Consider the following 20,493-nt stretch of genomic DNA (forward strand, 5'->3'; position numbering starts at 1 on the left):
TCACTCCGACGTGTCACAGGGACCATCTATTTTGATGACGCCGAAGGGTGGGCGAGCGAGGAAGGAGAGGCGGAGGTAAAACATCGCGGCGCGAAAGAAGTGCGAAGAATGTTAATACGAATATTATGATTTATTGATGGAACATCGGTCTGTAAGACTCCGGGGGTTGTTCGGCGTGCCTGCCAGTGTCCGTAAGGGTGGCAAAATGAAGAAAAAGAAGAATAAGACGGCGGAAACCCTGAGGGTACCGTTGCGCGCACACATGCATGTGCCGCGCGAACACGCGCGGGCCTACACAGGTACGCGTATCCGTGTGCACACACTGGCACAGGCCCAAAGGCACACATACATATATATATATTTACCAGCTCACGTGAGTAACGTAGGGCAAAGGCGTTTTTCTCGGCCCGCCTGAGCCGCTAAAGATTTATTCTCAGATCCCGCAAGACAAATGGTAAGATTGTGTCCAAAATTTTAACAGCGCATTTGGGTGAACACGTCCCTGCAGCGCGAAGATACTCTACGACTGCACAACTGCTACAAAGGATAAAAAAAAAGAAAAAAAAGAAGCGGAGGGTAAAAAGAAGAAGGCCGGGACCACGGATGGGCAGGGCATGGGTGTTGTTAAGAAAAGGGGGGCTGCTAGCTTCTGAGTTAGTCCCGGTGTGTGTCGGACGAGGAGGCGGTTGAGCGGAAAAGAAGTTTTCTAGTTATCCCTTCGGCGGGAGTGTGGCACCGAAAACTCCTCGCTCGCTTCGTGACAGAATCGAGCCGTGAAACGAGATCCGTCGGAAAACGCCGGTTCGCGTAGCCTTATTCCAATTATTGGCCGTCTATCGGTTTGCCTCGCTGTTTCAACCTCTCGGATATACGCAATTTTTATTATTTGCTGAATTTAAAATTAGTACCGGGCCACGCAAAGAGTCTCACGCGTTTATATTTATTATAAATTAATATAGTATTAATTTAATTAAAAATTTAGAATGCAATAAATACAAATAGATTTTTGTTAACGTACTCAATTTATAAATGAACGGTTTATAATAATAATTTTTATGGTAGCATTTCTTTTCTTTTTTTTATTTTTTTTTTTAATTTTAAAAAAGATTGCCAATTATTATACATATTATTACGCATAAATTTTTTTTGTCTGCTTTAATATAGTTTACCCGCCCATATTTTGTATGTAAATTTTTCCATATAAAAAAATTTTATGTAAAAGAGGAAATAACTAGCAGTTCTCGAAATATATGAACTGTACGACTTGAAAATGCATGCCTAACGTGTTTGGACACCAATTTTGTCTGCGTATATATTATAAATAATATGTTGGGGGATGTTCCTTCAGATCTTCCCCTCGGTATTTGAAAATTAGATTCCCTATCTGTCCGACGCACATTGCGAACTCAGCTTTTCCTCACGCGCGAAGCATCCCATTGTATTATCGATCTTAGAACTTTTCCTCCCGGATTCTCGTCAGATGGACATACATATTATAATTATTCGAGCATGGAGAAGTCCACCATTTTATTAATACGATATAAAATAATTAGCAAGTGTGGGGGGAGAGGTACAAAATTACCGCCATAAGTGAGAAGTCTCGATAATTAAATACAGAGACGAGAAAAACGAGACTCAGCGCTGAACATTGGTAAATGAAGACGAAGCATTTAGATTTACAATTTCTCCCTATAGAACCACTGAGAACGTGCATCGAGTCAGACGGGAAAGGGTGAAGGGGTAAAGAAGGCGAAACCGAAAACAGGGTTGGCACATTGGCGAAGCGAGGAGAGGGGATGATGTATGTGTTCGGAGATAAACGACCGCCGCGTTCAATGAAGTCGACTATAAGGGTAGTCCCAGGTTCGGTTCTTGTCACTAGTGGATGGCCAATGGGCAACGAGCATTGTGTGCAAGGTAGATTGATAAATCGCCTGCGAAATGAATGTCAAATATCCCGTATTTTGAACGGTTGATTTTAATTTTTCAAAATATTAATATAATTAATTAACTAAATAATCGAGCCTAAAAGTTGAAAAATCGCGGTACCACGTAACGTTGAAATTTCTTCCTACCTAAATATTTCGCAAAATAATCTCCCTGACGACAGACACGTTTTTATTTTTCACAAAAATATCTTACGTTTTAATCGTAGAGATATAAGTATTGCCGGGTCGATGGCTGTTAAGCAACGTAATCGCAATGGCGATGCTGTCATCGCGGCTATAAAACTCGCTGTCGGGAGACGGCACAATTTTAAGTTTTACGCCATTTACAAAATGAGTCGCCATTATTTTCGCCAGGTGGATTTATCGCTACATACATTTGGACCGAGCGACAATCCAATTTATGTGGGAGTCCCGTAATAGTCTGCCACCGCAACGCGAGAAACCTCCCTCCCTCGCGTCGAGAGCCCCTCTCTCTCTCTTTCTCGACCCCTTCTTGCTCGCCGTCTACTCCGCAGCATCCACCCTACTGACGCTCACCACCCATGGCACTGATTAAATAAAAGAACAAATGGAGGTAACTCCTAATTAGTGCACTAGTTCCTTGCATTCTTGCTGGCCGTACCAACGACCTTCGTCGGATTAATTGCAGTCGTGCGTTTATTGCGAGCGCGATGCTTATTCGCGCATGAATTTGTCGTTTTTGTTTTTTCTTTCTTTTTTTTTCTCTCCGTTCGGAAGATGCCTGATCGCTCGCAGTAAAGAAAATTCAAAAATCGTGTGAAAAAGCAACGTCGAAACGCGAATCTTTTTGCAATAGATAAGTGAGGCATGTTTATACACTGCAAACTTATTGATTTTTGATTGTTATATAACGCGATCAAGTTATCCCTGTTAAATAAATCAAATTCTGTTACCTCTTTACCGCGTTAACGGCATTATTTATCATATCGGATTATAGCTTAATTGGGAATGATAAATAGGAGTTACACGCGCGCGCGTTCCAGAATCTACCTGATGTTAATTAAGACCTATTCGATGGGCAGAAACGAGTTTCTTCATACCTGACCGCGGAGGATTGTGCTGTTATTATTATTTATCTCTCGTTCCCTTTTCCCTTACCTCCTCCACGCCTTATATCTTTTACGCTATGTAATTTTAATATGTTTTATTAACTTTATCTCGACGCAGTATAATTTTTTTTAAATTGAGATCAAGGAAAAATAAGTAATTTTATATGCATTGAACTGCATACATATGTTCTTTTTTTAATTTTTTAAATCTAATTTAATTTAATTTAGTTTTTTTTTCTGTGGTGTAAAATTGAAACGTACATGTTTAAACAATTTGTCAGACGAAAATTCAGTCTTTTTATATTTCTATAAAATTATTTAGAATATTTCTTTTTCTTTTAATATAAAAAAAATTAATTCTTTCTTATAAGACAGTGCCAACTGTTTATTGTTAAATTATGCCGCGCGGCAAATCATGGCTGTTTGCATTCGGTGATCGATGATCGTATCAGGGTGGACCGTAATGCAGACGAAAACGGAAGTGAAAAGTTGGAATGCGCGAAGGGGCGATAGGAGAAATGAGCAGTATCGGGCGATAGGGGCTGCCGGGAAGCTGAGGAAGGCAGAGGCGGCGGCTGCGTCTGAGCTGCCGGCGATGTATGGGTTCCACCACCTCCCGTCCCACCCTTACCTCATCTTCCCGACCTCCCACTCCCTCCACCAGTGAGCAGCAATTTTTTGTTCGCGGTCCGCTTGTATCAAATTACGATAAATATTGCGGTGCCGACGTGTACCTCGGTAAGGGGCGCTTACTCGTAACGGCACACAACTTAACATTGCACAGAGAAAGTGAGCGAGAAAAGAAGAGATTTTTAAGATTTGTTTTGAGGCGTGTAAAATAAAAGGAGAATTTTATTTTCGCCGAACGCAATAAACGTAATTAACAACGGTATGTAATAACGTGATGAGCCGCATCTCTGGAATGAATATTTGAGAGCTCCGTCATTCGATCATTTTAATATCGTGCGGTAACCGAGTTAATTAATTTTCTTAATACCGAGCGTGTCACTTACGGTATGTTTCCATAAATTAAGATGCGCGAAGGGGGTTAATATCTTACAAGCACGATTAGTAAGATGATAATGGAGTGACCGTCACGCGGCCGCCGAAAGAAAAATTCGTTTGTATGAAGGATTCCTGACGATCCTTTCCAAAGGACTGTGAATGGGGGTAGATGGGTGGGACCGATATTATATATAACTATCTACCCTAGCCAGTTGCGTGCAGAGGATAGAAAACACGCGGACGTGCGGAGAGGGGTATGGCGGGGGATCGGTGGAGGAGAAAGGGCGAATTGAGGGATGGTGGCAGATGAGGTGCGGAGAAGGGGTTGGAAGGGAGAAAACGGAAGAAAGAGCGACAGTGAGAGAACGCGAGAGACAGAGAGAGAGAGAGAGTGAGAGAGAACGAGGTGGAAAAGGGAGACCGATGAGGTGGAGGAAGAGGGCGCATAGTGGGGGATGACAGAGATGAATTCGTTTCATTTCACGCTGGGAAGCTCTCGCGTTCCCCGCGTCCGATGATTTACTGGGCTACAATGTGGTAACCCATGATTTATCGCCAACACGCTGGCTTGCCACTGCGCTATACCTGATACCACGGTTGCGTATGCGCTGCGCCCGCGTGTCCAAAGAACTTTATACTCTTTCTCTGTCTCTAACCCCCCTCGCTGTCCCCCGTTCTGCCACTTGGACGTGGCCTGGGCCCGTGTTCCTGGCGAGTGGGCGGCCAGGACGTAGAAAAGATGAAGACCCCTCGCGACCGAGGTCCGTAGAGTGTACGCTATCTACCTACAGTGTCGGCGGTGGCGGCGTGGAACCGATAATTCCATACTGCGCCGCTATTTATTTATGCGCGAGAAATTCCCGTGAGTTTGATCGTAACACGCGCGCTTTGTCACCTTTGATCCAGCCTTGCTTATTTATAGCCGACGTTATGATCTCCCTTGATATTCTTTGTTACGTGCTACAGCATCTTTTAAAGAGCCGGAGATAAAGGGCGTTTGCGTGTTTAAATTAATACCGTTGGTAAATTTTATTAAATATTAATTTAATAATATTAAATATATTAAATAATATTAAGTATAAAAAAAATTAAAATTAAAATTAAAATAATGATAATATTGTAATATTATAATATTAAAAAAATGCAAATGTTATTAAAAAGCTTGTAATTGTTTACGCAATTATCAACTGTCGCAGAACCGAATAGATATTAACAGCAGTTTGCGGTTACATCTGTGGCGGTAACATCAAATCGTATGGTCAACCATAATGCAACCAGCTCGTAACCATCATGGTGAAAATGGACGTGGTCAACAAGTATAACTATAATTACGTTGGACGCGGACCATAAAGCGTATGCGAAAGCATTATCAATTAGTATTCTGAACTGAAACCAGTGTGTCTGTGATAATTTTCAATTATCTGCCTTTGCAAAATTAATAGAGATCCAATGTGTATCTATCATTTAATGTATCCTTTAGAGAATGAAAGATTACCCGAACCCGCGGGAAGAACAATGAAGCGTGGAAAATATGTTAGAGTACGAATACGACATCCGCCGGTTTCAGTGCAGTTGCAGGATGCGTGGGTGGATGCTGCGGGTGTTCGAAAGTTCATAGAACACGAGAGATATTCCTCGGCTCGTTGGAAACTCAAGACCAAGTCGTGGCTAGCGCGAGACCAACATCTGAGCCGAAGTTGGCTGCGCCCTCTCAAAAGTCAGGATCCCCGACTCCCGAGGGTCCTTTGCCTAGATTCATTAGGGATCTTGCTGATCCTGACGCCGTTTGGAGACCCCACGGATGCCCCGCCCGAAGATTAATCCCGACCGCGTAAACTTTGTTTCCCATTGTAAACAAGAGGCAGTTCCGGTAACGTCTCGAGAAACACCCTTTCCCCAGCCACCTCTGAGCAAAAGCACTTAAAACCGCATTTCTTCCCAGTCTCTATAAAAGTCGGCGCAAAAATTTGCCTAATTTATTTTTGATAATATTGACTTATAATAGCCATCGCGAACGAGCGTCTTTTTAATCTCTTTATTACATCGGGATCTAACCATATAAGATAACACACACTCTCGCCTTTTCTTTTTATTTTTTATATTTTATTTTCTATTTTTCTATTTTTCTATTTTTTTATTTTTTTATTTTTTTAATTTAACTTTACGTTGAAAAGTTTATTTCACGCGAGACAAAAATGTATTACGAAAAGTTGATAAATCTTTTTAAATCGAGCAACAATTAATTCCTATAAATATCGCGAGATTTAAATACACATGCGATAATTCCATACTTTTATTTAAAGTTTGATGTGATTGATATATGATGCGTTCCGTTGCGTTACGGAAACTCGCGTTTCCGAAACGAAGAAGCGTTATTGCGTAAGCGCGATTCGTAATTCAATGTATTCGCCAAATAGCGGGCTGTAACACGCATAGGTTGAGCTCATGATTTGTAGGGAAATGCGAGCCGAGGCATCCGTCACGTTTAGCGGTCGTGAAGCGAAACTCGAGTTGTAAAACACGGCGGACAAATGAGAATATACGTAGCGGAAGAAGTGTCGCTAGGTTATCGCGGTGCGGAGACTCGTAGAGGGTTATACTCCATAGAGCGGGCGGCAAACGGGGATGAGAGCGCGTGCCGCCGGAATCCAGATTTTATAGCGCCGTTAGGTTAACCCGACGATTTTCGAAACTTACATGATTGCTCGCAGTAAAAATCGCAGCGTTTAATGGCGCGGAAAGTAAATATGTTTCAGCGTCGGCTGATCTAACTCTGAGATGAATGCGACATATACGTACGTGGATTTATCGTTACCGTAATCTTTCGTACATTTCCTATTCTGTATACAATTTAGCAAAATATTTTATTACAGTCAAAATTCTAATCAACGTGTACTCGATACTTTATTATCAAATTAAAAGAATAAGTATTATTCTGTCTTTTATTAATAATTATCTATATAAATATATAATTTAATTATTTATTAATAATTAAAAGTAACGTTTCGTCAGAAAATTAATTTTATGCACGTTATTATGCATTTAGCTGAAATAATTATTGGAAACATTTACGTTTTTTTTTCTTTTTTTTTTCTCGTTTCGTCACGCGTCATCGAAAAATTGCATCCTGTTTTTTTGTGATTGCACGCAGACAAGCATAAACGTTTGCCGTATCAGAACGAACCCTCTTCATCCTTATTCTATACCGAGGGTCAGAGGTGATATCGCGGGGAAGATTGCACACGACGGCGCTTTTCGTCGTGCCTCGCAGTCGTAAGTCTGAGGAGGTACAGAGGGAGAGTGGCGAAGAGGGGCCCCTGAATGACGGAATTCATGCAATGCTCGTGGATTCGGGGACGAGGTGAATGGAGCCGGCGGAAGGGCTTTGGAAATTAAACGTCCTGTGGATGGCCTTTTTTCGCGAGCAGTAATGTACGACTGTTCCTTAGAGGAGCGAACATCCTCCCTCCTCTCGTCACCGTTTCGTCCCCAGTATGTCTCCCTTAATTCTCTTTTTTTTTCCCTCCTCCCGAAGTCTGAGGGAACCCGACGTCTTGCTACGATGGGTGGGACAATTTCCGCGTGATAAGAAAGTAGATCGAGGTGGAAGATATGTGGAAATCTTTCGTGATAAATATCTTCCGTGGTACATACATACAAATGACGCAATAAATTCACATTTGTATGCATACGTTTATCGATTTTGCGTGTTTCACTTTTAATTAAAATTACTTTTTAATTAGATAAAATGTGACGCTTGACATTTTCTAATTACGTGCGAACATTATGACATTTAAATCGTAAGATTCAGACTAATACTTATTCATGAATGAGCTGTCAGCAATGTGAAAGCGGAGAGATGGAAAAAAATTTTGATTTTGTATATCTCTTATTACACGTGCGTGCGCGCGAAACTTCTAAAATGAAAGTTTACTCAGCGAAATGATTTAGGTTAAAACTTTCATACTTTCCTGTGCCATTTGCTTAGATTATTTCGAACGTAATTAATGTAACAAGGAAAAAAAATGGAGAGAGCAAAGAAATTGTCTGTTAAAAAGGTAAAATGTCCAAATATTGACAGTCCCATGACCATTAGAATTACAAACGACTAGTACTGGATCAGTGCCGGTTGGCTGGGCTGCCTGCCTGCCTGTTTAGTTATTGTTTCCGCCACAGATTATAGGGATGGGGGTCTTTATTGCCCTATGGCGATAATATAGGTATACCGGCTCGCAACGTGGTATTGCATACTCGCACACACCTACGTGTAGGCTTGTGCCGAGCTCGCACCTGTTGGCGCCTACGATTATGGCCGCAATAACATTCCGTCAAATGTGTACTCGGATTTCCTAACTTCATCTTAACTCTTGAAAACGTATCCGCGGTAGCTGCGCCGATTCATCGCATCAATCACATTGATCCACGACCGTCTTTACTTTATCGTTGCGGTAATAGAAATTAATTGAAGAATATTACGCACGTTCACGCATTTATTACCCTTCGAAGTTTCGCTTGCCGAAATTTAAGACATCCGTTTGTGTTTAATTTTAATGTATTGAATTTTATGACGCTATATTGTTCACGAGATTCGTGAATATTCTGTAAAGTTGCCTGCGAGGTATCTACATTCTTCATGCAATTTACGAAGGTGGTATAATCTCTAGGATATATCTTAGCTGTCATATTCACGTATTTTTCTTTCCGTTCTTTTTTCTTTTTTTCTTTTTTTTTCTTTTCTTTTTTTACAAATATACTGTTTTATTTGTATTGCGCATTTGTAGGGTTTGTGGATTTAATGTTGTCTCGCAAAAACAAGCACGCGAAGCGAAGGAGTCCAGGCTCCAATTCATCGATTTTACGTCCCAGCATTATTTATTGTTCAATATATCGGACTTGTCGCGCGCGATACCATTCGTTGCGTCATACGCCATAATAACGGTATCTTCTCCAAAACTGTTCATTGCCGTGGCCGGACGAAAAAAGGTAGGAGCTTCCACACGCTTTAAATTCTTCAGGAAGAGAGACAAATAAATATCAGATGATGTATGCGCCGGCGGTGACTGCAGCGCACGCATGGCTCACCGGGCGCTTTCCAACTCTAAATTCGGTGCCGAGTTTAGGTGGGCTCGATTTAAATTTCGCCAGAAGCGGAATTGGCCGCATGGCGAAACGCAATTTCGCACAGTGCGGAGTTTATTCTCGCGCGAATTCAAATTAATGGGATGTCGTGCGAATTGACTTTTCTAAATTATTCAAGCCGCGTCGAATGAGGTTTCAGTAGACATCACGCTTTACCGGATCATGATGCTACTTGCTACAGCTTCCTTCAGCTGAAATACAATTTTGAAATCTGTTCTATTTCTTTCCCTCCCGTTTCTGTCGCGTCTGTCACGGCTCTCGACGCTGTGGTTGAAAAGCTGAATCGCCGCGCGTTACTCACGAGGGCTCGTAAATAATTAAGAAAACGAAACGCGGGGACAGAACGCGTCGAGATATTGCCGGGTTTGCGCGTCGATAATTCGTCACGTGTGAAAATCTACGGCGACCGTGTGTGGCATGTCCACCACGTGGTAACCATCGAGAATCGAGCGTGTATATGCGCGGAGGAGCGGCCACAAATCACCATTACTCGATGTGTATCGCGACGCTATATAATTATACCTATAACGCCAAGCACCAGGTAATGGCTCAATCCCGCATGTATGTATGTACACTCGATGATAACCAGTCCCGAGGATGAAGCGTTTAGGTGGGGTCGTTACGGTGCCCGCGATATTTGAACCGGTCGTCCCCCCATTGGCCGAACGTGTTTCGTTACGTCACCGTGGCCATCCTTGTGAGTGTACGGAGTCAGCGGCGGGTTGGAGGGAGGGACAAAAAGAGAGAGAATGCGAGAGAACGATCAGGAGGAGAGAAGGCGAAGAGGGGAAGGAAGAACGCGCGGGCGCGCGCGACAGAGACGTCGAACTTATCCTTGAAGAGCGCGAGCGCAATATCGAAGAGGGATGAAAATATTGCCCGCGAGAAACAGGGACGGCGACGTATCGCGAAAGGAAAGCAGTGTTCGTGGCGGAAGGGAAGCGAAAGACCGACACCCGAGCGGAGGGCGCGGAAGAGAAAGACAGAAGAAGCGGAGAGAAAGAGGGAAAAGCGCGACGGAGTCGGAACGAAGCGGGAAGGAGGCAGCAAGCGCGCACCCTTCGCCGTGCTCCCTCCCGCCATTAACAACGCCCTTGCATATAAATCCGCCTCTTGTGCGTGTAGAGCTAAACCCGAGCGCGTGTGGGTGATCCCTCGTCTTCGTTCGTTTCACGTGTCTCGCGATGGCACCGTTTCCCTCACTCCTATCGAAGTCAATTCTCTCCGTCGAGCTAACGCGTTCTCGCTTCCACGGTCCGAATACCCCGCCTTTGCGCTGGCCGCAGGACAGCCCGGCGCGGCCAGAAGCACGAGGGGAGGCACGTGGAATGGAGTAAGATACAACGATCGGACGGCGTGTACGCGGAAGAGACGATGCGAATGCGAGGGGCACGGAGGAGAGGAAGAGGACACGAGGAGAGAGTAAGAGAGAGAGAGAAATAGAGGAAGAGGGATTGACAGTACGAGAGGGAGAGAACGAGAGAGCTCTCTAGCTCAACTAGGGCGACGAGGAGAGGCGGAAAGAGGGACAGAGAGAGAGAGCAGAGGCAGCGCCGCGTGGCGGCGTGAGGTGGGGACTATCGGGCCGTAAACCATCCGCGGTGAACATTTAACTCACGTATTGCCATCCAACAAGTTTGCTTTGCCCGGTGAAAGAGCGTCCCCGAGAACTCGGAGAGTCCGGCGAGCCTCGCAGGCGATACCACCGCGATACTTCCGCGCGCGGAGGTGGATGGGGAAAAATCTACCGCGACGCACGCGGTTTTTCGTCCTGTGCCGAGGACAACGTCCCGTCCTTCTCGTTCACGGCCGGGAGGTTATAAACCGGGCCGATCCCTATCGCGCCCGTGGACACGGTTTCGTAACCAACGACACGACGGCCGCGGTAACGCGTTCCGGGACTCCGCCCGTTCGCCGGAGCACCACGTCCTGAGGGCCGCAATTTGCGGAGTAAACGTCGAGGATCGGGGCCGAGCGGATGGAGGAGCGACAAACTCCGGAGAGCGGATGCGACAAGGCGCTACGATGAGCTGCAAGGAACGCGCGCGGACCACCCTTCCGCAGAGAGGACTTCGCTACCGTTGATTCTATGCTGGCCGCTACGGGTAAGTCGTCATAAACGCCTTCAACGTGCTCGAAGCACGAAACCGAACCTCGCTCCGTTCGCACGGCTCGCCCGCCGCGCGAGCGTGTAAACGTGCCAGAAGTCGAAGCTGTCAAAGCTAAAGAGATCGCCCTCCCGCCAAAACCTTACGCAGCGCACATGCTCCGTTAGCCAGCTAGAGCTGCTATATAACGGAGTGACTCTTGACCCCCTTCGGAGTACTTTTCGTCAATTTTAGATCGGATGTAGTCGCGGCGATCAGAATACCCCAGTTACTCATACGTATTTCTGTTATTAAAACGTCCGCTCTTATAAATATTAATTGGCATTCTTGCGCTAATTAGTTTGACAAACATCCACGAGCATATTGTACTCTCGTACGCGGCGTGGACTTGCCGAATACGCTTTGATACTTGTTTATTATACCGTCGCGATAAACGTGGCTACATTTCTTAATTTTAACAGTTGTTTGTGAATGTAAAATCGTGCATAAAGAATTGTACTGTTCAAATAAGCGAACAGCGTTAGATATCACATACATACACATTTATTTTAAACGATCTACGTCTTCTATGTTTCTAATTCATGTAATTACTTCAGTCGCTTATAATAGTATGTTATTTCTTTATATTCTTCATACGTTGAAAGATGTTATTTAAGAAAAATATTACTCAGAGAGTCGTTTACGTGCACGATATACTGTTAAAATACAGAAACTGGTGTCCAACGTGTTAATTAAATTTCTCGTTTCTCTCTCTCTTTATTTATACTTCACGTTGATTTATTCAAAGATCTGCGTTTGACCAACGTGTACGCGTATGAATTACAAAGATATAGATTTTACAAAATTTTATCTGTTCGCTCAAAGAAGCTTAAGCCGCTTGTATTCGATAAAACGTAAAGGTACAGGCTCTGAAAGTTTATTTTAATTTTCTCAACAGCTCGCTGACTGCGCTTAGGTATTTTTTGACTTTTTTTTTTAAAGCTAAAGGGGAGGGAGAGAAAAGCTATCTATCCGAAAATAAAGTTTAGTATCGTGGAACCTGAGGGTAAAATAGGTACAGTGTATACCGTGCCGACGCCTGACGGAGGCCATAAATAAGGATCCGACGGTCGGCGCGGCTGCAGGCGGTGATAAGCGTTCCTTTACCCCCACCGGCGCAATCCTTTAGACTTTCTCGTGCGTCATCTTCTCCTTACCGAACCTGGCTGTGCAATAACCCGGAAAGTTACCGAAAAGTTATCAAACTTTCAGCCGGACACGTTGAACATTTATGTTCAATCACGCGACGACACCGAGAGATCTACGGGCATTAATAAGGCACAGGCCGTGTAACGAATTTCGTTGGTGCCGAAAATGGCACGATGATACTGATTTACAGAATAATTTTTTTATACGATAATACTATCAATTTTTAAATCGGACATTGTCGAGATAAGTAGAGAAAGTTAGAAAGTCGCAATATATTTGTGGTCACGTCGCTCTTGCATCTCTGCGTATCATTCTAGTTGCGTATATCGTCGATGAAAGATACTCCGCGGTCGAAATATTATTTGACTCAATCGATTTTTGAGCTGCGCATATATTACAGAAACATAGTGCCAATATTCGAGTATTACGCTCGTTGTACTTTGGCGAATATTCAAAAGAACGCGAACACGTACTCGGCACTCACTAGGTGGCGGCTCTTTTCGATATCGGCAAAAATATGTGGAGTTGCGAATCGCTTGTCCTTGTATCGGACGAAGGGGTTTATGAATACCCGAGGTGCTCGAGCGTTTCCCAACCGTATAACGAATAGGTATAGCCGGGCTGCTTCATCCCCTACGGGCAGCACGAAGCGGCCATTTCTCATATCAGTTTAGCCGACACTTTCGAGAACTTGCTCAGGGAGCCTCGGGCGTCGCGATGTCATCCGATGCCTCTTGCCCTCTCGCGTTCTTACCCGCCCTTGGCTCTTCCATCCCTCTTCTAGCCCCGCGACACCTTCGCGACCCTCCCTGTTCGACCGAAGAAACCCCCCTTTTGTCGTGTCTCCACTCGTGGCCCGCGATCTGCGCCCTTTCTCGGTTTCGCAACCCCCCAAAGTGCCGGCCGAGTGCCCGCGGCCTGAAGATAAGTGTCGCCCAAAACTTAACAAACCTTAGATGATAAAAGAGCCTGCCCTGAATCATCTCCGGGAAAAAAAAAAAAAACGGCGCATGGCCAAGTGTCTTATCTGTAATTCGTAGTTGGGTAAAAGTCGCTTTAAATCGAATATACCTTTCATTTTCTATTTAAATGTGGGCTCGCCAAATAAAAATAAGGTGGAATAATAATGATATATTTAAACAATTTGCGTATGAGAAAGACTAATTGTTGTCGCAATAATATATTGATAAATGTTAATGAAATTAATATTAATGAAAGGCGAATTAAGTTCTTATTTTTTGTAGATAGATCAACGAACGATTAATAGATGAGATAAATTTTTCAGTAAAGATAAATTTTTCAATTATTAAATTAAACTCAAGCTTTCGTACAAAGTTCTGTATAATGTATAGTTACCGTCGGATAGCGGCGCGCACGTGACTCGCGCGTGAAATGCGTTAAGTACAAATTTTAGATTAATTTCAGATACATACGAGTATTTATGCACGTTCTAATTATAACGTCTAATTTTTTTTATCGAAAAAAAACAACTTAAACTCGTCGCTAAACTTTAAATGTCGTAGTTAAAAATTCATTATCAAGCGATTCCGGGTGATAAACCAAGTATTCGTAATTTTCAGAGGCATTTGTCTCTTTGCCTAATAAATTTGTGCTATCTTCTAAGGTGGAATAAAATTGGCCATATTGTAGAGTAACCTAAGTTACAAAAAAAAAAAAAAAACGTCGAGGTCTTTCCTTTTTTTCAACCATAACGGGATCTTGACCAATTAAAGAAGCGTGACGCGCGTACAAAGGTATACACCTCGAGTGAGGGTGCGAAAATGTTTTTGGAGCAAGGTCAAAAGTGCTGTTACGTCACCTGTACGATTCCTTTTCTACCTGGTGTTAACAAAAATGACCTTATCCACGACCGCCCCGTAAATTAGCCCAGTCATAAAAAACGTCACGCAAACGAAATGAATCTAACGGTAACGCATCTTACATTTTTGCATCTGAAGGCCGTGAGGTACAGGACAGCGAAATTTTTTTTTTTTGCTTTTACTATTACTAAAAATACGAAGAGTATTTTTTTTTCTTTTAATAAAATTTTTAATAAATTACGTAGTAATAAAAATATTTAATGGTTTACTTTGTGGGTTAATTAATATTGCGGGTTATTGGACGAAGCATTTTTTATCGCATGTTTAACGTCGGAGATATACGAAATACATAATTAAAAAAAAAAAAGGATTTTTTTCGTTCTAATTAGAAAAAATTAAGTTTTCCCCGCCCTCATTTTTAGAACGAGCTTTCCCTTTGCTTTATCTGCTTCGCGAAACTCGTCGGTCACTTAGACTCGCTGAGTGACGAATAGTGACTGACTAATGCCGCTCATTCTCATTTGCGTCTTACTCTCATCCTTGGCGATTAAGATAAATTGGGACAATTCTTGGAAGATAAACAAGTTCGCGCTCCGGTAATAAAATGATGGCTGTAAGATCACGGCCGGACCCGAGTAATGATCTCGTAACCGGTAAATAGTGTATGATGAATCGCGCTTGTATCGCAAATTCGAAATAGATGACTGTGGTTATGCATCAAGCCGAAGGCATAATTTCATTACAGCGAGCAAAATCTCACGGTCTTTATAAAACAACTTAATCATTAAGGCGTTTGATTCAAAATAAAAACGTCGTCTATCAGCAATGGATAAAAAAATTGATTAAATGAATGATTAAATGACCATATCGTTCAATTATTTTGAATTAACTTAGGTAAATTTAGCCTCAATCAAGGGCGCAGTTTAAAAAAAATTCTCACTTGCGTCGCAAATGATCATGTATGATGATTGTGTCATTAGTCGTCGCTTGTGGCTGTTGATTTATAAGTTCAACTTCGGCCGGACAATATTTTTGTTTTAATGTTTCTTTTGGATGAAAGTACGTGCGCGGACTGCCGGATGGGTGTGAGGTGAACATAGATGGCTGATGATGTCACTCCCTTAGCAGGCAAAAGAGAGAAAGAGAGATAGACAGAGAGAGAAAGAGAGAGAGAGAGAGGGAGGACAGAGGTCCGTACGGCGTACCGGACATCGACTACACGGTGCCTAGTTTAAGTTGGGTTGTCGCGATGGCACACAGAGATTACGCGATACACCGTGGAATATACTTAAGGCATCGCCAGCAGCTCCTAGATACATCGGAGTTGTCAGATTGCTCCTTAACGCACGAATTGCTTCACCGGTCAGCCCGATACCGATATAAACAGTCGATTTGCAATTCACCGAGCGATATCTAGATAACGTTTTAAAATACCAATAAAAAAAATTCTAATATAAAATATTACTTTTCACCTATTTGTACCTGGTAACAACAAGCGCGGCATTTTTAGTTATCATAATCACCCGAAAACGCCGCGTAGCGTGAAGATAAAACGCCAATTTGTTCATAATTAATAATGACGGAGCGTCATTATGATAATGCAGTCAAGGTGCACCAGCATGTGTAAGGCTCGTTAAAAGTTTACACGCTGACGTGCGATATCTATTTGAAATAAAAGTCGAACTGGGTAACGCTACTGTGGACAATTATAATTATTTTATTGATAACACTCGGACGAGCAAAAAAAAAAAAACGCAACGAGCGTATGTAGTCCTTTTTTTTTTATTCCGTATTTCCGATGCGCGAAATACTGCGGGGTGTACGTGCGCGCGCGAACGCGTGGAAACTTATTTTGCATATTCCTTTACTATCGCTGCACGCAGGCACACATGTGTGCATACGTTTGCGCGTGTGCACGAACGGAGCACACAGTCCCTGATTAACATGGAAAGCCTGAAACACCTGTGCCTTGAGACCCGTATAATTATTCATTCCTTCGTTTCGCGACGTTTGCAAAATCACTTGATAAATATCTTTGTTTTCCCATAAAAATATGATAGCAATAAATGGAAAATAAACACACGGGTGAATATAATTAATTGGCTCTTCGGTAGTTGAGATTTTCCTCGCTGCGGGACGTTATTGAATTTATATATAATTTTATATAATTATAAATTTATTTATAGATCACAAAATAATGTGCCGTAAGAACGTTGTGTTTATTATTATTTAATTATATTTGTTGCGTTAATTTTTTTTTTTTTTTTAATTTACAAGCATAAGCTGTGGAGTTTCTCGCAAAAAGATTAATGCACGCTAGTTTATTACATTTATATGTACTTCCTAAATCTTGTATTAGTAACCATCCAATGTACATCGGCGCTATCGCATCTAGAATTGCTCGGAAACAGTCTGCTAATTATTAGATCGTACAGTGATATATCAATGCGATGAGAATCATGAATTATGGATCGTGCGAATGCAATACATACGAAGTACAGGCATGCATAACTTTTATACTGGTATATTGAACTGTGCGCTGTAACAGTTTCTTGTTTTAAACCAACGAAGCATACTGCATTGCAAATATTTTTCCTGCAGCCGCGGTTTGATGTATTCTATTCTAGAAATCGCTACCTTTTAATTTTCTTGATTGCAAACACAATATCGGATATAACTGCTGCGCGCAGAAACGTAAAATTTTATTTCAAATCAATTTGCGGACCGTCCACCTCCAAATTTTGAGATTAGATTCCCAACAGATATATTCATTGCTTTTAGTTAATCTAAAAATTGGCAAGTCTTACGAAATACTTGTTTACCAAATTTTATTTTAAATGTCGATAGAAGATCATAGGTGAGCGACGTAATTTAGGATGCTTTTTAATTCACAAATACGTTTCTGTTCCTCTGGGACCTTTATTCCGTGGGAGTGAATTTTTACTGAATGGGGGAACATTCGCGAACCGTTCCACAAACGGGTACCGCCGGTACAATAATTACTCCGCTACTCGATTGCGTATTACCTGCGGTGACCATGATAAAAGGAGAAACTGGTTTGAAGACTACGTACGCGATAGAGCCGTTAACGATAAATCGAAATGTGTGGATTCAGAGGTAGAAGATACAGTTCGCTGTTTATATGTACGCCTCACGTACACACGTGCATACACAGACGTACGTTTCACGGTAACTATCTTGCCTCGTTCGTGTCATTCGGATTTACATATCCCTATTTTGCTCTTTCGGGCCGGCTTAATTAAGCGTTTAAAAGATGAAACTGGTTTCGTTATCTCCATCTACTTTTGTCATTGTTCTTTAAGACGCGTATTGTTACGACGCAATTGCGCTCTCATCTCTTAATTTGCTCGTCGGGGAAGCGATATCTGACGAAAATCATACGTCGCCGGTCAGTCTTCCCGCGAGGGCAGCCTTGCGAGTCGGTCTCCAAACGGCAAGATAAATTTTACGCTAAAGAAATGACCGGCCGCTGGCGTGAAAATATTGCGCGAGGACCGCGTGAGCGGAATCGAAATTAATAAAATATTATTTGGCCGCAATCACAATCACATTAAAATACGATGCATCTGATAATTTACATCGCGGAATCACGCGTGAGTGCGCCGGGCAATTAATAATCGCATTAATGCCGTAATAATAATTGTAAAAGCCATTTCTGCCGGGATAGATTTACGAAATTTCTATGCGCGCAATTATTTTGCAAGTCATTCGCACCAATGTGTTATTCCAAATTAAAGAACGTGTACGTTCGGCCCGTGTGTGCACGTTGAGATGTTAATCGGCTCTCGACTCGGTAAAACATAACGTGATAAAAAGTAAGGGAAATCGAGAAATCATTACGAGCGTCTTTCGCTATTGATGTGGAAAAAAGAAGACTCGTGCAGGTGAACGAGGCTATAAGTGGGAGTTGAGTAGCGGCGTAAGTGTAAGGCGAGCTCGACCGTGCGATTGTGCTGGCGGATGAGATACCGAGGAGGAGTGGTCACGGTGTACGGATGCCTCGCGCTGACCTATTCCTTTCTGTGCCTTCGCAGTATATTATGGTTACTTGGCAAGATTCTTTACTGTAATTCGTACGATCGTCGCGGATCACGTCGCGAATCATCGTCGCGGATCAGCCGTCCCTTCGACCGAAACGCGCGATTTCCTCTCTAAAACTGTATCGTCTCCCACCCGAAAATGTTGGCGAAAATCCACGGTGTGGGTGAACGCTTTTGGAGACCTTTTCGCGGCCGGTCGGCCTGACAGCGGCGTCCACAATAGTGTTTCTTGATGCCGTTACTTTTGCATGTGTACGTGCGAATAAGAGTGCCGCGGCAGAGCATCGCGATTGTAAAGAGGGACGGCGAGAGTACCGGAAGGCAGAGGGGAACGCGCGTCGTTATGGCACAATGGAACCACTACTGTAACGCTGTAAGTACCCCAAGCTTACGAACTGATCTCTCCTCGCGGCTTCTCTCTCTCTCTCTCTCTTTTTCTCTCCTCCGTTCTCTCTTCCCTTCGCCCTTGTACCTTTTCGTTGTGTTCATATCTCGCGTGCTCTCGTTCTTGCGAGATTTTCGTTACGCTCTCAAAGCAGGGAAAGCTTTCGCAAAACTGGATTTTGCACGGGTGACGACGGGACGCTTACCGGGTATTCGCGGGATTAAGAATTCTCGCAGGGACCAGGCGCCAGACCGAAGGGCAGACCGAGGATTTTCGGGCGTGCCCCAAAGACCGCCGCGTCGACGCGCATCCCGTTTTGCAGACGCAACACAATTTCAGCGTTACATTCAAGTGATAACGTCAATAAATTCCGGGACACCGGTTTACAGCCGGACAGATTTATTACGCCGCCGGCAAAGTGTATAACGCGAACGAAAATCCATTGCAAAATTCTTGCAAAAATAATGCGCCGCGCAAAATTGCGCGTATAATAGATATACGAGCGATATTTCCGTCGTATTGTGCCGCGCGATCGCGCGGCACGATCAAATCGCAAACGTGGCCGTCAACAGATGATGAGCCGCGGAATTTTTTATCGCGCCCCGCGGAGTCGTGTCTAGCGCGGCAAAACGTCGCTGGAAAGTCAAAAAAAAATTTTTTTTATCCCGAGGATCTCGCGTAAACTCCGCGTTTGGTTTTTAATAATTCGGTACAACAATCGCACGATAACAAGGGCAAATTAAAATAAAAAAAAAAAAAAAAAAAAAAAAGAAGAAGGGAAAAGACAAACGGACGCACTTGGTCTAAACTGGATTCGCGGTACCGGGGCGCCGTCGTAAACTTAGGGGAATCTAGAAAGACAGACCAACCGGTTAGCGACTTTGGCGGCCGCCATCTTCCCCTCTCATCCGTCTCTTTCGCCTCGCGTGAGAACCTGCCCGCTATATGCCCACCTTTCTACTCTCCGAGACCACTCTCGACGAGAGCCTTGCTTATGAGATTTTTTTTTTTTTTTTTCTACTCCGTCTTTTCTCGGCGCGCCGAGAAGGGACGGCCTACTCCTAGCCGAAAATACTTCTCCTTTCTTCGTCGGTCGTGCATTGGACGTGCCACGATGGCGAGGTGGGGTCACGGGTCTCGCCATCGTTTCTCGATGCCACGAAATGGGCCGTCGTCCCTTTTTCTTTCCTTTTATGACACTCACTCTCGCGCGGTATTTATTCTGGTTTTCGCATGCGACCTAGTAGCCAGCTCCTAGCCGATTTCTCATTGTCCGCCGTTTCTGCTCGCCAATCGTTACCCCCGGAGGACCACCGCGTTCACGCGTCCAGCAACGTTAAGCGCGAATAAATCCGCGGAATCAATCGGACTCAAGTGGACGTTAAAAAGCACGTGACTCAAAGTGTTCGACGGGATCCACCGGGCGGGAAGGAAGACGCGGGTGATTTTTTCTCTCTCCGAGCCGCGACACCATATACATTCCATCTACATTAATAACACGTGTCGCCGGTTTTAATATTTCGTTTTAATACATTCCTCTCCCGGGTAATGAAATATTCATTACAGAATTTCGTCTACCGTAACTGGTTCGGACGCGCCAACTAATATACTGGACGCGAGTTAAAGTTGAGCAAGGCGACTTTCGCAAAAAAAAATAAATTAAAAAAAAAAAAAGGATTGCCACGATTTTTCGACGCAAAGTAAACTTCATTTTCTATTAAATTTCTTATTAATCTGCTGTTGTTTTCTCCTTCCTTCGCGCATGCAC

The 20,493-nt window shown here is 43.4% G+C and overlaps 1 protein-coding gene across 2 annotated transcripts in view; it reads left to right on the forward strand.

Annotated features, from left to right (window-relative positions):
• Nucleotides 1–10,400: 10,400 nt before the first annotated feature.
• The window catches only part of Antp (homeobox protein H90), a 93,713-nt gene continuing 83,620 nt past the window's right edge, over nt 10,401–20,493 (forward strand). For both annotated transcript variants that reach the window (XM_070657895.1, XM_070657892.1), the window contains exon 1: nt 10,401–11,268. The gene's annotated coding sequence lies outside the window, so the exon portion shown is untranslated. The remainder of the gene's footprint in view (nt 11,269–20,493) is intronic.

Source organism: Cardiocondyla obscurior, linkage group LG06 (assembly GCF_019399895.1).
Source record: "Cardiocondyla obscurior isolate alpha-2009 linkage group LG06, Cobs3.1, whole genome shotgun sequence".
Classification (NCBI taxonomy): domain Eukaryota; kingdom Metazoa; phylum Arthropoda; class Insecta; order Hymenoptera; family Formicidae; genus Cardiocondyla; species Cardiocondyla obscurior.